The 17,109-nt window shown below is 40.0% G+C and overlaps 1 long non-coding RNA gene across 1 annotated transcript; it reads left to right on the top strand.

Annotated features, from left to right (window-relative positions):
- Positions 1 to 4,769: 4,769 nt before the first annotated feature.
- LOC139625696 (uncharacterized) lies at positions 4,770 to 9,852 on the top strand. The gene is made up of 3 exons (XR_011691981.1): positions 4,770 to 5,251; positions 6,210 to 7,166; positions 9,414 to 9,852. It is a non-coding gene; the product is annotated as an uncharacterized lncRNA (long non-coding RNA).
- Positions 9,853 to 17,109: the final 7,257 nt, after the last annotated feature.

Raw genomic sequence — 17,109 nt, 5'->3', positions numbered from 1 at the left:
AGCTACAAAGACAGAGGTTAGCTTTTGCACAATTTTATCTTTTCCCTGTCTCATTTTGGATCAAGCCTTGACTCTCAGGACACAGTGTGATTTGCTCAGCAGTAATAAAATTTATTTTCATTTTAAAAGAGGGGGCGGGATGGGAGAGGGCAAAAAAGTTAAAACGTGAAACAGGACACACTAATGATGTGATTGAAAGGGTCCTGGTTACTTGCAGTGTGTAACTGTACAAATCACACAAAGAGAGTCCCAGTCAGCCAGCACTGCTTTTAAATGTATCGGAAAAAAAGATCATGGATTTTCGGGAAAGATATTATTTCTTAATTGCAGGTCAAATGGTCAAATTTAATTGGATATTAAACTCTATGCTCCTGGACTGGATGCTCACAGTTTCATTAAAATTTACATCTATCAGCCTGAGGTGTGGCACCAAATTGGGGCATTACATGTCAAAACATGATGATATATTCAGCAAAGATTGGCCTTGGAGGAAGCTGCGGTGCATGCAAACTGACAGTGTCTTTACCGCTGACTTTTGGTTTTCTATTAAAGTTTCTTCTTTTGCTTACATGACCCATTCATCTAATCTTATTTTTATGAGAAGAAGAAGTACACAAACAACAGGAAGTTTTAGATCCTCAATCTAAACCTACGTGCAGTTATTTGCAGCCGTCACCACACATGTTGGTTAAAGTGCAAACAGTTGTCACTTTTGTAATTCAGTCGGAAAATAAAACCATTTGATATTTAAAAAAAAAAAAAAAACAACATTCTGTGTTATATTGCCGCGCCACAGATGGCCAAGTAAAATTTCAACTGGAACGACACCAGCCTTTTAGGTGAAATTCATTGATGACTCTTTGATTTGCAGTTTGTGTTGCCTTTCAGCCACAAGTGTCCACATGTAGGTTATGTTTTGTTTTGATGTGCTCAGTATTGGGCAGTTGTGCAGCTACGTTATTTAATTATTGTCAAAAGATCTTATCTGAGCAAAAACTCTGAGTGCTTTCTGACTTCCCTACTCTGTCTGTGGCCCAAAGGCTTCAAGCTCATTTGAAGATCAAAATCTTTAAAAAACAGCAAAACATAAATATTATTATATAACATATTTAAGAAAGGTTTTATAATTTCCCTACAACAGCAGGATGCTGTGTTTTTTAACCCTGTAATGCCTGACCCCAGAAATAATGGACAGAAAATTCTGATTTCTGGAATCTGGAACCTTTATTTGGCCCTTTCACAAAATTAAAAAAATTACAAAAAATTATTTGCATATAGGTTTTTCCAAATTTTATACACGATTTTACTACATACTAAAATGCAAAAAATTATGTAATTATAAATTGCTTCAACAGATTAAGTGTTCATGTTAGAATATTACTGAAAATTTCAAAGAAAATGTCACTGGAAAATTGTAAAAAAAATCGCAATTTTCTTGACCTTGATCCAGTGAGTTGGGAACTATCTGAAGGTGGCCAACTTGGATTGTCCCATGTGCTGTGTTTGAATTGTTGTAGTGATAAAGGTATCCACCAAGGGTTGGAAGACAAGTATCAGATTGGATACAGGAGGGTTTTGAGTGAAGTTTTTACCATAAGGTGATGCAATAGGTCTCAAGAATGCTTGTATCAAATTTGATGCAAATTAGCTGATGATGCTTCCTGCTGTTGCCCCGAGTTACTCCACCTCCAAAATCAACCACAGTCAAACCAATTGATACCATGAACCCATTGAAAGATTATTAGATGTGAAAATGGATTTGGTGGCCCGTCCTTGGCTGCACCCACAAACTCATCTCATCTCATCTCATCTCGCATCTCTTCAAAAATGTTGAAATTGCAAAATGGCAACATGACTGTTTACCTTCCAAAGGGCAGCTTCTGTTTATAATAAGCAGCATTTGAGGGAAAGATTTAAGCAGCATAAATGTATGTGTGTTAATATCCAGAAACATTATATTCTCCATGCTCCCTTTTAGATGAGGGTGCATGTGATGCAAAGCCACAGAGGCACAGATTATACATGAATCAGAGATCGCCACTTTAGTCATCTTTCCTTAGCTGAAGCACATATTTACCGTCAGATAATGCAAACAATAATTCATGGGTAAACATCTTGGTTTACAGTGATTTCTGGAGCATTTTATCCTTTCTTATCAGAAATCGGAGGGGGTGGAATATTTTTTCTGGTTTTTGTCTGCAGTTTGCTGTGCACGTAGAAAAGGGTGATAATTTCCATTATTCCCACTGAATGCACCATCTCTCCTCTGTGACCTGATTTGGCACCACCCCTGTCGAATAGGAACCTGAACACAAAGGTGGTGATGCTCATGCTTCGGAGGGTCTCTTTGTTAAGCCAGTGGGAGTTTGATTTGCCACGGGGAGGAAAAAAAGGAAGCATTCCACATGGAACGAAGCCCTGTTTTGAATGCCCTTATTGCAAAGCATAAGCTGCAAACACGGGAACAGAGGAGGTCAGGCAGCCTGATCAAAACACAGATTTCCACACTAAACATGTTGAATATGTATGGGAGGTTTCTCCCATGCAGCATCAATTCCCTCTTTATTTCCTCATTGAATGACACGTTTGATGCTGTGCCCTGGCACCGGTCCCAAATCCCTCCTAAATGACTCGATTTGGAAGAGATATGTGCGCTACGGTAAGAAAAGCTGAGATTTGAACACCCACATCACTGCCACGTTCTTTACAGCAGCTGGAGCATCTCATATTGATTCTTGATCCTTGCAAAAAATGACATCACTTTCTTTTCATTCATGGCATGTGTTTATGAGATACTCTTCATTCTCCCATCAAGGTCTGAGTGCCATTATCTAAAGAAGCACGGCTTAAAAAGTGAACACAATAAAATCACAAGCTTTGTTAAGAGAGATGAAACTGAGACAGTTTTCACAACTTTTCAATCCAAACAACCTCCTTCCATTTGCTAATGACGAGCCAAGTTTATTTTTATAAGAAGTTTCAAGAGAAAATGTCACAAAGTGCCTGACAAAAGAAGACAAAAGTGACAGGTGAAGCACAAAAACAATATAAAAAGGTAGTCAGGTCTATAAAAAGCCCACTGAGTTTAAGTTTAAAGAAAGAGAGCTCCATAGTTCAGGAGCGTCAACCTCAAGAGACCAGTCTCCTTTAGTCTTAAGTCTGGAACCCACACCCCTGGGGCAAGCTGTTGGTCCATATGAAGGCCCCACATCCATGTGTTTCCCCAGCCCAGTATGCCTAGAGCTCCAGACACCAACCAGTATTTCCACACTTTAATACTACCCCGCCTCTGGTCTGCTGTATACCACAGTTTAAGGATGTGCGCTGTGTCCCGTCACCATAACATCAGCTGGGTTTAACAAAAATTTGGGGGGGCTGTACTGAAGCTGACATACCACAACCTGACCATGAAGGCGGTTAGTAGAAATCACAAAGATCTTGAATTTGAGTTAAAAAAAAAAAAATGAAGACAGGTGTCACACTGAGAGAAATGAGAAATCACAATATGAAATTTTCTACTGCAGTAATCATAACATGTCAAGCTGTGTTATATTAAACTGGTTGGAAATAAAATTAAAATATTCACTCACCTCTAGCAGTTTCCAAAAGCTAAAAGTAAATAGTTATGGTTGTGTCTGTATAGATCTTCCAGATGGCCTCCAGGTAACGCAGCTTTGCTCATTGATTTGCAACAGTACCCACAATGCAACAATATAAACAGAAATAATGAAAGGATTGCTTGTATAAGATGTACAACAAAAGGAGATATATTTATAATGTAATTCTTTGCAGGAAAGACAGAGATGACATGAAGTCTCTGGTATGAAAATGGTTAAATTCAAGGATAATTAATCAAATAAAAGTTCCTCACATGAAAAAACCGTGTCGTTAAACCCAAATACACTCTTGTGCAATTATGAATTCAAAGTGAAAACGCTTCCCTTGCTGTCTGATCCCCCGAGACGACTTCTCTCTTGGCATTTAAAAAACAATCAACCTGTGGGAAACTTTCAAAATATCACTTGATTTAAAAAGAAAACACCCCCGAGCTCTCGAAGTGCCGTGTGCACATACCCTTCATTCTGCAAGTCTTTGTCATTTTCACATCCTTCTGACTGCGCCTCAGGCTTTTTAATAATTGAATTAATTATATTGACATTGTTGAGTATCCTCCTCTAATTGTAATAGGATCGCTGGGACGATAAGGGCGTCTGTCAGCCTCTGAGTCAGAGCTGTTCACCGAGAACCCATCTGGTCTCTTTCTGGCACATATGAACATGACAGAGTGGCTTTAGACGGGTCCAGCAGCGTCATATGAAAGTGACTTGTGTGAAAAGAGATGCGTGCTGTGTACTTAGGTTTGCAGTGTGCACATCTAATGGACTGTCTGTACGTTTTGTATGAACTCACCATGACCCATGTGTACGTAAACAACAACATCCCACTTATTATTCCTACATTCCTTATAGAAAGCACCAACATCTGCTGTATGACCCCATAGAGGGAAAGAAGTGAAGAAAACCAACTGGCAGACAATCTGTCTCTGCAAATGACCTCCCCACTGTTTTCCCAGTTCCATGAGATACTATACGAGCTATGTCAAAGAAAGGAACAATAGCATATCATACATTTGTAACACATTTCAGTGTTGTTGCACATCTGACCTTTACATCCCTCACCTTTACTTACTGAATATATTATTTTAAAAACTTTAAATTTAAAAAAAAAAAAAAAAAAAAAAAGGAATCCATGATGTCCTTATTGGAAAATACATCCATGTTACCATCCACAATACTAAATGAAAGATGATTGTGAGGCAGTGTAGAGTGCAAAGTCAGGGCATCACCAAAGTCAGTAGACTTCATCTGTGTATTGTGGACATCTGTATGAAATTTTATGGGAATCCATCCAATAATTGAGGAGATATCTCAGTCAAAGTGGAGGACTAAATCATCTAATTTTAACCATCCCTTAAGGGAGCTACATAGCCAACGTTAGCATTAAGAGCTTACCCGTCTTACCACGAGCTTCAGCTATCATTTACAAGAGGTTATAATATGCCCTCTGCACAATGCTACGTCTTCAGGGCAGACTGGATACTACAGTGACTCGGTATTGGAAAGTGACACAACATGCTAACTGGGGCTAGAAGAATAGAAATGACAGAAACAGAAGCTGTCCACCTCTGGAGACAGCTGTTGGTCAGTAAAGGAATGATGTTTGATGCTGGACTTCTGTGTCTTCTAGACTGGTAAGTAAACATGTTAATTAACAATGTTAATGATAACATTAGCTATGTAGCAATAGCAAAACTTAAAAATAGGTACTTTAACATAAACATACTCAGGTTTTCAGGGAGCTACAGTACATCTAGCACTGCTATTTGCTCTGGAAACTCGTTTTTGAACATCCAAAAATTGTAACCATGATGTAATTTGAAATAAATTAACAATCTTAATCTTAATATCTTATGGTGCACAAAATCAGTACAGAATTTAGAGCAGGGGAAGTGTCACCACACCTATACTTAGTTTACTTTTACTTTTGCTGTTATAAGTTCCAGGTGAATCAGGACTTCTGCGCGAAAGTTTGGAAATAGACTCCCAAGAAACTCTTTTATTATAGTTTTGATCACCTGTCACCCCCACCAGGTTAGAGATTTTGTCAGCAGGGGGCAGCCAAAAGGAATCCGATTAATTCCACCCCTTGTAACTTCAGTTAAGTATGATGGACTTATCTGTACTCCCTCGCATAACTTCCAAACTTTGACAATCATACCAATTAGTAGGTGTGTTGATCTTCCACTCGGGCATCTCCCAAATCTCCAAATCTGCTGTCATGAAAAAGTCCTCATTGATCAAAGTATTATTCTACTACGTGTGCGTGGTTGTAATTTAGAACCACTGGATACAGTCTGGAAATCAGTAAAGAAAGAAATTAAAATTGAATACCCTTAAAGATGATAAAAAAAATCTTTGGATAAAAGTCACCTTTAAGAGGAGGTTTAAAAGATGATAGTCTGGTGGGTTGTTCCAAAGCCCTCAGAGTCCTGACAGCCCTGACATCTTTAGATGTCAAGTCTCACCTTCTTATACCCATAATGCTGTGCAGTTTGGATTGTCTTATATTCTTGCAGCACTGTGCACATATTTTATAAGGTGCGAGCGAAAAGTAATGGTTAGTGCTTGAGTAGATTTTTTGTCCTACAGGGCCAGAGGAGTGAATATATCTCAGCTGGCCTGGGAACGCCTTGGGATTCCCAGGAAGAGCTGCAAAACGTTGCTGGGGAGAGGGACAACTGGTCTACTTTGCTTGAGCTGCCACTGCGACCCAACCTCGAATAAGCAGTGGAGAATGGATGGATAGATGTCCACTAAGTGGTTTTCATACCTTATAGAGATGAACAGAAACTAATGGATGCTTGAAATCATAGTTTAAAATTGCAAAGCATGGTTTGCACCATTGTTAGCGCAAATCTCAACTCAAGGTCCACTTATGAGGTTTTGAGTCTAAGTAGGCTTTATATTTTGATAAGATTTGATTTTTTATGTTTTACTTCAGCAAGTCCTTTGTATGTAGTAAATGGGAAAGAACACAACATACCACTTTAAACCAGGTCCTAAAGGCCTTTTCTGCACTTTGCCCACCTGCACACCACTGTGTTCTTTTTTTCCCAGTGAACACTCCTACAGTTCCCCATTTTCAGACATCTACTCTGGTTATTTTAGTTCAAAGTTTGAATTGAAAGCTCTCAATTGATCCAATGGACCCTTTCAATAAAAAAAGAAAACAAAGCAAAAACAAAAAGCACTCCAAACATGGTTGGCATGAGCGCACTCTGAGATTCATTTGTCTGAAAACAGACCTCGTCCAGAGGTTAACGCCTCTGATGTTCAGCCACAGGGCAGCTGCTTGTTTGTGGGAGACAAAGTGTCAGAGTGCATCATGTCCAAGGTCCTGGGGCGAGGAGATACATCAGACACCCAACTGTAATGGCCTGTAATTAGAGAGCTGATTAGTAGAACTAATGACCCAATAAATGATCCTTCTCTCATATCTCAATGTCTTTGGAACGAGACTGGAGCGGGAGATAGAGGACGAGCAGCGTAGCTGGACGACGCCGAGGACAGCCCCCACTCTCGTTAACCTAATTAACATCTATACAGGTGAATAAGTCCTGATGGAAGATGATGAGGCAGTCCGGAGGTGTTTGGGAGAGCTCTTGTTGTCATTTTTAATATTGTATTTTGCACAGGAGGAGATTCTCATGACAAAGATCCTCACAGACAACAAACATATTTGTCTTTTTCTTTGCTTTGGATTAAACCCGCTCCCCTCCCTCCTCATCGAGTGAAGATTTTGCTTCCTCTCTCTGTATTCAGCAGTGCTGCAGGCCACCGGGTAATAGGTGGCTTGGGGCACATCAAATGGGGAATAACAGTGGTGATTATCTTCTCTGCCTCCTTGAAGTAATAGATGAAAGCATCACCATCATGTAATAGGCTACTTAAGCCTGTCAAGCCAGGAGAAATTTTTACCCCATCCTTATTTGCCAGGCTCCTCTCTCCCCTCTTTTGTGGTTAAATGTGCTTTGTCTGAATGCCCCTGATGAATAGTACAGGGCCTTTCTTCCTCCCTCTTCTCTGACATGATAATAAAAAACCACACGGGCGATGTGCTTTTAGTTCCCTTCAGGCTAAATCCCCGCAATCAAGAGTCATTTAAGATATGACACATCCAGGCGCTAAAGAGCAGTCCGGCCAGGCAGGAATAATCACACTGTTATCCATACTTTGACATCATTAATGAGGCAGAAGAGAGGGGAGAGAGGGACATACCCCGAGGTGAGGAGGAGTAGAAGGAGGCAGATAAATGGGCTTGTTTTTCAGGGAGATCATATGGCTGATGTTTTTGCGTGATCATATCACTTAGCCCTCTGCGGCTGCCTCAGCAGGAAGTGTTGTTTAGCAGCTCTGGAGCAGACAGGGCTAGTTGTTAGTAGCGAGCAACGTCAGTATCTTTGAAGCATTGATCTGAGTGAGAGCATGTTATCTTGTTAAGAGCTCACCTCTAATGGCTGCTGATGCCTCAGAGTTGGGTTTTCATTTGCATCGAGCGCCACACACTTGTATGGTAATCCTACAGTACCTGCTATATCTTTGCATAATTCTGCATAAAATCCTTATCTTACTCTTTCACGAGATGTGGAAATGTCCTCTAATGTTCTTATTGGGAAGACAAGCCGAACGCGTCAGAATCAACTTCGTGAAGCAGATAAAACTATCTAAATGCAAATAAACAGCATAATCGTGTCACAATCGATTGAGAGTTTATCATGCCACGGCTGCTGCGGCGCCCATTGTTTTAAATCAGACACCCTGCTTTGCTTGTATTATCACATCCTATTCCTCCATCACTGCTTTTCTTTTTTTCTTTTTTTTTAAAAGAAAGAACTATGCTCGACCAGACAGAACTTGTTATGCCTTTATCGTCTCAGGCAGTGCTGTAGCCAAGGTACATTTTAAACTGAGGGAATATGCGACAAGTGCAGAGCAGCAGCTTCTACCTGGTCTTAAATTTAATCCTCTGTCACTCCTCTTATTTTCTCTGTCCAAGCAGACTCCCTGACTCCAGAGCTCTTCGGCAGAGCAGGTAGTTCGTCTTCGGCTGTGCTCCCACAGCTGCTTCAATAAAACCAATAGTGAAGTCAGATACTAGCTAGTATCACAGCAAATTGTGGTCTCATCATTCAACAGTTCCGTACTGTACACTGTAACAATGCTTCCAGAGCTCAGTGAGAGACGTTAGGAAAGGATTGAAGTGGTTAGAACATTTTACCAAAGCATTTTAAGGTCAAAATGTTAGTTACCCAGTGTCTGAAGACCGAGTTTGAGGCGAAGGTCTTGGGTCTTTCAGCAGGATGACCCAATGGGATGGGATGGAAAAGGAAAAGATGGACAGAAACCAAATATTAGTGAAGGCTGATAATTGTGTCCAGGGTGCATTTTGTGTTTGTATCATTTAAGTATTATGCAAGTTTTTTTTTCCTTTTGTTCTGTAACCTTGGATCATTTTTTTAATATTCTGGTTATACAAAATTGGTTCATTCGCATTTCTTTCTGAAGGTATTCTGAATTTTGGACTTCAAATTCAGGCTTGCTAATAATTTCAACCAGGACCGTATGAATATTAAATTGGACTTTAGTGCTTCAATAAAAGTTTCAGGCTGAAAACGTTATATAAGCATATTTGTGATGTGATAATAATAGGGGATCAAGGACCTTCGAAAGTGAATTCTCTTCTCCAATGACTGTCTTCTTATATTTTATGTATTTCCACGCCTCTGTAAAGCACTTTGAATTGTGTCTGAATGGTCTTATATAAATAAACTGGCCTTGCCTATGGTTTTACAGACAGGAGGGAGAGACAAAAGGCGAAGATGCTGTGTGAGCTGAAAGAGACAGGTGCATCTAAAACCAGCTGGAAGTTCAGCGGTTGGAGCAGCAGCAGACAGAGACAATGAAGTGATACTTTAAACCTCTTTGCAATTTGTGTCCAAAAAAAAAAAAAACCTACCTCAGGCGGTTCTGCCCTCAGACATGAAACACATATTTTTAGATTCAGTGTGATGTGTCCATTATGAATAAACATCCATAAATGCACTTAAAACACAGAGAAAAAACATGCTCCTTACAGTTCCCAAACTTGCCTGAGAATGATCATGTTTTTAAGTTTTCTGCTGTATCAGAGTAGCCAGTGACAGTTCTCTGTATATTCATGGGTAGATCAGAAGCAGGAACTGCTAATGGCAAATTTGAGGAACTTACAGCGGTGCTAATTTGTAAATAAATAAAAGGCTAAAAAAAGCTGCATCCTGCAACACAACTCATTGAATCCATAGTGAGATTATATGGATTTTGTCTATGAATATAAACTTTTTTCATGTTGTACTTTACTTTATTGAGCCTCACAATGTCATGGGTTGGGTTGTTCAATTTTGTCCAGGACAGGGGCACACTGTTAGACACTGAAACCCCCTGATCTATACTTTATTGCTGGTTTTATCTGCTCCAACCTTTCAAAAAAAAAGTGGATCTCAGTGACAGCAGTGGTCTCAGGTCTACTGTTGATCTGGTTCATGGTGTTTTGAGCAAACTTCAAAACTTTATTTGGCTTTTATTACTGTTACAAGATGTCAAGCAAATGTGAAAGCATTTTTCTGGCCATTTACCCAAACTTTCACAGTCATCTTGCAGTAATGACAACATTGCATATTGAGGCTTTTCAGGACCAGGATCTCATTTGGTAACTGATTCAAGGAGAGACTAATGTACTAATGTAACTGGCAGCATGTTTTGTTTTTGTGCACAGAGCGCTCTGTCTCACAATGGCCTCCCCGCGTGTGACCGAGGGAGCTCATCAGCAAAAAGTGAAAGCATTAATTACCTGAATAAAGGCAGCTGGCGTTGCACTTTTTAAAAATTCACCCTCTTTCAACCTACATGTGAGGGAAGAGATTTCAAAGCTTACTTGGCAGGGAACAATTTAGTGTAGCCTATAAAAACCATTATTTTCTACATAGTTGACAGGACTGCAAGATGATATGATTGAAAGGATTTAATGGTGCCCTCTTTCAACAATAACAGATCCCAGTTTATTTCACTGAAATTACCTTTTAGCAACGCAACAAAAGAAATCTTCCCTTGTTGCGCTGCTGAGTGCCAATTTTCGGTTGTTGCAGATCAGATTTATACAATCTGACTTCCTCTCGTGTTCATAAGAGTTTATGATTGCTACTTCCTGCATTCTCCAGCTTATGACTTCTAGTTAAATTTGCTTTGGAGTGTTGCGTCTGGCTTTTATTCCTAGATGAGCATCTTTTTTAAGGAAAAAAAAATGAAATAAATTCATCATTTTTTAAATTTCTTCAGGATTTCATCAATGGAATCTGGTTCTGACAGATCTAAAAAGGCTGAAGGTAATAACCATGTTTCTACTGAAATTAGTTGTTTCAAGATGGTGTATATCTCTACAGAAACAAAGCTGGTTGATTTCCCCCAAACAGAGAGAAAGGACAACAGCATTAACCTCCCACTACAATTGTTGTATGAAATAAATACATCTCAAGCTGCCATGCTACCCCAGTCCCACTGTGTTGTGTAACCGCTCATTACGTGGCCTGGGTTTCAAAAGGCACCTGTAGACGTACCATGCTGCTGCAGGTACTGAAGGCCTGCACGGCTTCTGTGAGGGGAAAAAGGGTTTAAAATGGTGACAAATCTCAGAGGATACTGCTGCTTTCACATATGATAGCTGCTACTTTTACATTTCAGAGATTCACACAATAGTGTCTTGGTCTTTACTTAGCATTTTGTATTTTGTGCTATAAGCAGCTATATTAGAAGCTCTGGTTGAAGCCTAGCTAGACAGCTAACGCTCCCCACGGCTCTGAAAATCTCCTTTTGACCAACATGACCGAAATAAAAACTGTATAATATTCTAATCACGTTGATATATATGATTTATATTGTCATACTAAATAATGTATCAGTATTTTACTTTTACAAAAAGAGCAAAGACATGTTATTTTCAACCTGGTTGTGCAAATACAGAAGGAACTTGGAAAAACAGTTTAGAAATCCAACAGACAGAATATTTTGTCATCCAGAGGGTTAAATGAGTCTTTAAGGACGCTGGAAATAGCTTCAGAGCAGATTAAGTGTTGTTAAACGACCTTCTGGGGAGAGGAACAAACAAGAGCTGTACTGAAGGCAATGTTTGGGGAAATTTGGCAAAATATGAAGCTGCAGCCAGCCACCTAGCCTGGCTCTGTCCTAAGATAATAAAACCCTCCTGCCAGCACTTCTAAAACTCTAAATCTTGCTTCTTTACTCTGCACAAAAACGAAACATAAATATGACGATTCATTACTCAACTAGAAGTAGACAACCTTTCCCTTCAGGCTCGTATGTAGCAGAGGTGATACCTGGTTATCTGACGCCTTTAAACAATAAAAAACCTCCACGATGCTGAATAATCTCTGAGTTAAAGGTCTCCAGGGCAACCACAACCAAGCCTATTACCCATCTCCTTTGAAGCCCAATTGTTCAGGCTGTCCATTATCCAAGCATATAGGAAGATGCTATTATAAGACAAATGGCTTCTATGTCATTTTCCCTTTTCATGTGAATGATATACCATAATCAACAGGCACTAAAATAGAGAAAAAAACCTGCACTGAGAGAATAAATCACCTCCCAGCTCACTGTCAGAAGCAGACCAGGCTAGCATTAAAGCCTTGTTAGCATTTGTGCCAGTGCCCATTAAGCTACATTATTCTGTGAGTGCAATTAGGAGTGTTAAATTCAGTTAGCAGAGGGGATTATTATCTTGGACAATGTCTGTGATATTTCCCTGCCTCAGTGTTAGGGATCACACAAAACCTGTAACACCTTTCCACAGTGTGAGGAGCGGTGACGTAACTGCACAAAAGCAACAGAAGATGCAAAAAGAGAAAAATAATGAAGCCTGGTTGCCAAAACTTAAAAAAAAAAAAAAAAAAAAAAAAAGGTATTAAAGTGAGGATTTGGGATTGGGCAGCTAGGGGTCTCAACATGGCTGAGGGGTGTAATGAAACAAACGGACCAGTGGAGCGTGGACGTGACAAACAGCAGCAGGTAACCAGCGAGCATGAGGCGGGTGGCTGCAGAGAAGGGGCGACAAGGACTGGTGAGTTAAAAACAGATGAATCTTGCGGCCCGCTGAGAGTCAAGGTACTCTGACAAGGTATGACTTCATGACACAGGGTGAGGGAGAGAGAGACACCACAGTGCACAGCAGAGAAAAGATCAAGTTCAAGACTTTAAATTCTCAAATAGAAAACGGCCAAGTCTCAAGAGGCCGACGACGACAGACAGAGGAGACAACAAAACACAGGGGTGTGAATAGTCTGTACTATAGTTGCTCATATGGTAAATTTAACAGTCAACGACAGGAGTCCTAGTCACCAATCTGCCACCTTGAGTTTTTCTTTTAAATATAAAATGCTATGTTCACACTTCAGCTGCTTCTCCTTTGTTGGGTTAAGCTACTCGCCGTGACACTCGACACTTCTTGGAGGTGTTAGCATTAAAAGCTGAAGAGCGCAGTCATACCAGAAAACAGCCTCCTTGCAAATATCTATGCTTCATTCATGCAATCTTGGCAGAATGGGACTAACAGGAGAACACAACTTTATAATTCCAACACTGCTGGCCCTGTCACACTCAAAAAAAAAAAAAAAATTAAAAATAGACCCCCGGCACTGACAGGTTGTTCTGACCCAGCATTCGTGTTTGGGCACTGGCTGGAAACAACTACTTGTCTTGGAAAGTTTTCCATTACTGTGTTGGTGCTACTGTGAGCTGACCTCATGCTGGCTCAGTGATTTTGGAGTGAATGGCCTGAATGAGTGACTTGTCTTTACATATTTGGAGCAGTTTGTTTACAAGTGAACCCAAACTATGTGAATGCTGAATTAATTGTATTGGTGTTACTTCTGGATCTTATTTACATGTAACTGCCTGTAATTGAGGCTTTGCAGTCCTGCTGACAATATCTCTGAGTGGCTGGAGTGTGTTTTTTTTCCCGGTCCCTGTTGCTCGTAATTATGGTCTTAGTGAGCTTTTCTTGAACTCGCTTCACAAAAAAGAACAAAAAAAAAACCATAACATTTATCTCCATAGAAGGAGATGCATGATAGCATAGTGCAGCATGATTATATGATTATATTATGAGTGTGTAGACGTATATGCTGTAAGATGAATGCCAGTGATAGACATTACAAGAAATCACATAAATACAAAAGCTAAACATAAAATAACTGACAGTTTTTATTCACTTTATTGTTTTGGTTTGGGTTTAGGGTTAGGGCCTTGTTTTGTTCCAGTGCAGTAACACAGGGCTGCCCCTTTAGTGGTTTTGCTCCAGCCTCTTTGGAGGAGGCTGACCATCAGGTTCTCACGTGTATTCAGCTACAGTGCAGCAATAAGAAGAATAGAAACCAGAACTGTGAGTAGATAAATAGGGTAAATTAATGCTAATGAAGTCGCTCCCTAAACGGCGAGTCTGTCTGATGAGCCAGTCACCTCCAGATAAGGCTGCACAGTGAAAAGAACCAGGAACCAAATGAGCATTCAGAACAGGTGAAAGTCTAAGTTGGTCTCAAGTGAGTTTGAGGCAGAAATCAGGCCTTAGTAGCAGTCTGTGTCCTCCCAATTCCAGTCATCAAAGCTCTGGAAATTACAATGGCTCTGGAGATAAGCTGTTTTGAAACCTTGCCATGGATCAAATGGGCAATCTTGATCCAAGCCAACTCCAAAATTAGCCAACCGGTTTCAGTTGTCTTTTCTCTTGCAGAGAGAAGCTCAATTTAATTTCACCCCACGTGTTCGGAGAGGTTTCTCAGACACTGTGATCAATTGATAATAAGAATTTGGGCCAAGCAGGACAGAAGTTTCATTATTTTAATTCCTTTATAGCTGCCCTCAAGCATAGAGTCACATGAATTTATTTGTGGTCAGATGAGAGGATAAGTATATTGATTACATATATAATTAAATATTACAACAACACTTGAAATGAGGTCTTCTGGGAATTTAAAAAAACAAAAAACTGGAAACATATTTCAAATATTTCATGTCATCCGAGTCTGTCAGGGCTGACATGAATCTTACATCTTGTTTTTAGCTTTTCAGTTTTATTGCTATTGTTATATATGAGATCAATAAAAAAGAAAAAAAAAGTACAGGAAGGCAGCTGTTTCGAATGTATTATAAGTTTGTTATTTTATACTGTATAGTACCATAGACTGTGGTGATGATAACAGCAGCCATAAACATTTTATCTCCCAATTCCCATAAGAGCTCTGAGGAAACTCTGCAGTGGCTCCCTACAGGCTAATCTGTGATTTTAAATATGGTATAATGTACTGGGGAACTCCATTATTCCCCTTTGTTTCCTCTAAATCTGATCAGTGGTGTGATGAACAGCAAGAGAGAAAACAATGCAGCAGACTGAGACCAGTTTTCCCCCCATTTATGTCTAAAATGAAAAGTTAACACTGGCAAAAGATTGCATCAGTGAAAATTCAGTTCTGCTCCACTTATGTTGGCTTGTATTGCTTGTCAGGACATTCCTATTTCTTTTCTACTTTTAACTTGTTTGTGTAGGACACAAGTTTAAAAGTCAACATGTCAAGTGTTGTGCTGCTTGTTCTCCTGGGAGCAAAGGATTAGAAAATGTTTTTCGGCCACTCGGAGGAAGCGGAAACAGGTTGTAACCACTGTACTGACATGTACTATATGATGAACTGTAAGCACATCCAGCAGAAGCAGAGCAACATCAGCATTCATTTGGAGTTGTGTTTGTGGCAAGCTCTCTGTTTCTGTCAGCTGTTTACCGCTGAGCAGGTTTGCTTTTAGAGCTTTTTCTCTGAAAACATCTCCCTGCTGCGGCTGAAAACACCCTGGCTGTAAAACCAAAACAAGCTGAAAGACCCTAAAATGTTAAAAACCGATTTAGACAGCCAGGGATTCATACGTCATATAACCTAAGGAACCAATCCTGTCAACATGTGGTGACAGGGGCGGGGCTAAATAAACCTGAAACCTTGTCAGTATAGAGAGCAAGAGTTAGCATTAGCACAACCACAAACACTATGTCAGCCACTGCCAGTTACAAGCTAACAGACTACATAAACAGAGATGTCCATTTGATCAAAGTGAAGTTTTTAATGTTACACACTACCTCAATGAACTTTTGTAGCACTGCAACTTGTACTTCTTCTTCACATTCTGGTTTTGGAGCCTGGAGTCTGCAGGGCGGGCTGAGGGGGGTCTGCCTCTGCCTACAGGGCCAAAGTTTCCTTGTGCATGACACTAAACACCAAATTGCTCCCAGTGTGTGTGTAAGTTTCAGGAACCTGCCAAATGAATCTAACACTGTGTGATGTAATGGAGAGTTGGTGAGGTCCAATACTGATGCTCAACACAGCATATTGTTGTCAAACGATTTATTTATGCCCCAATTGCAGAAAAAAGAAAACTGAGCAAAAGCCCTCAAGGCTGCCTGTGAATCAATCTACGCTCCCAGCAAAGAGCGAGGAAAAGCTCTGGGTTGGCATGAGATGTGTTTGCCTCAGTGATGTTAGGAGCTGACAGTTTTTTGGAGCTTCCTGTAACTTCACTGGGTCTGCGACTGCCTCCTCTTCTCTACCACAGTGGACCGCGACAGAACATGACCACAGCAGACCCCAGAGTGACTTTCACCTTGCACTTGGTGGTCTTAAACTAGCACAGCAGTCACTGTGAAACTGATGCCCCCCCGGTCGACATACTGTACACATTTCTTGTGCATTTGGCACGATACCTACACACCTCCGCTTCCCTCAGATCACGCCGCTCCGTGTCACAGATCGACATCACATAACAGGCTCTAAAAAAGTTCTCTAAAGAGGAATCTGTGACAGGCAACTTTTCACTGTTAAAGTGTAAATATGAAGCAGAAAACGCCTTTTGAAGTCAGTTTAAAAACTGTCGGAGCAAATCAGACAGACTGATATTTACTGTTTGACTATTCATGTGTGTTCACCTTTAATGGGTTAAATTGGGGAAAAAAAATCTCACATACACCTCTGACAACATTTGACAACAGCTGAACTAAATGATGATAAAAATATATCAAAACTACAGCTCTTCAGCAGCATAGTCCAAGTTTCAGGAATAGATAAAACTCATATTTAAGTAGTGTCTTTCTTGGCCAGACTCTTCAGCTGTGCAGTTCAGACTACTTTAAGGACATCCAGTTATTTTTTATAAGGCTACAAGGAGCCTAATTAATATTTCTATTAGACAGCTCCAAGTGTCTCTATAACCTGTGTGTTAAATAGCATAAAGTCCTGAAGACAAAAATAGAACCACAGCAAATAAATCATTCAGATACTCCAGTATTCATTCTCATGTTGTTATTTTATCGCTAAATTATTATTGGAGTGAAATGCTTTCCACTTTATTACTTTTTACAGTGATCAAACTCCACAGATGCTCATTTAAGCTGTTGCCACATCCATTT

The sequence above is a fragment of the Trachinotus anak genome, unplaced genomic scaffold, assembly GCF_046630095.1.
Source record: "Trachinotus anak isolate AG129_WGS33_773 ecotype Australia unplaced genomic scaffold, CSIRO_AGI_Tana_v1 ptg000009l, whole genome shotgun sequence".
In the NCBI taxonomy this organism is placed as follows: Eukaryota; Metazoa; Chordata; class Actinopteri; order Carangiformes; family Carangidae; genus Trachinotus; species Trachinotus anak.
This window is presented reverse-complemented; position numbering and strand designations above follow the sequence as displayed.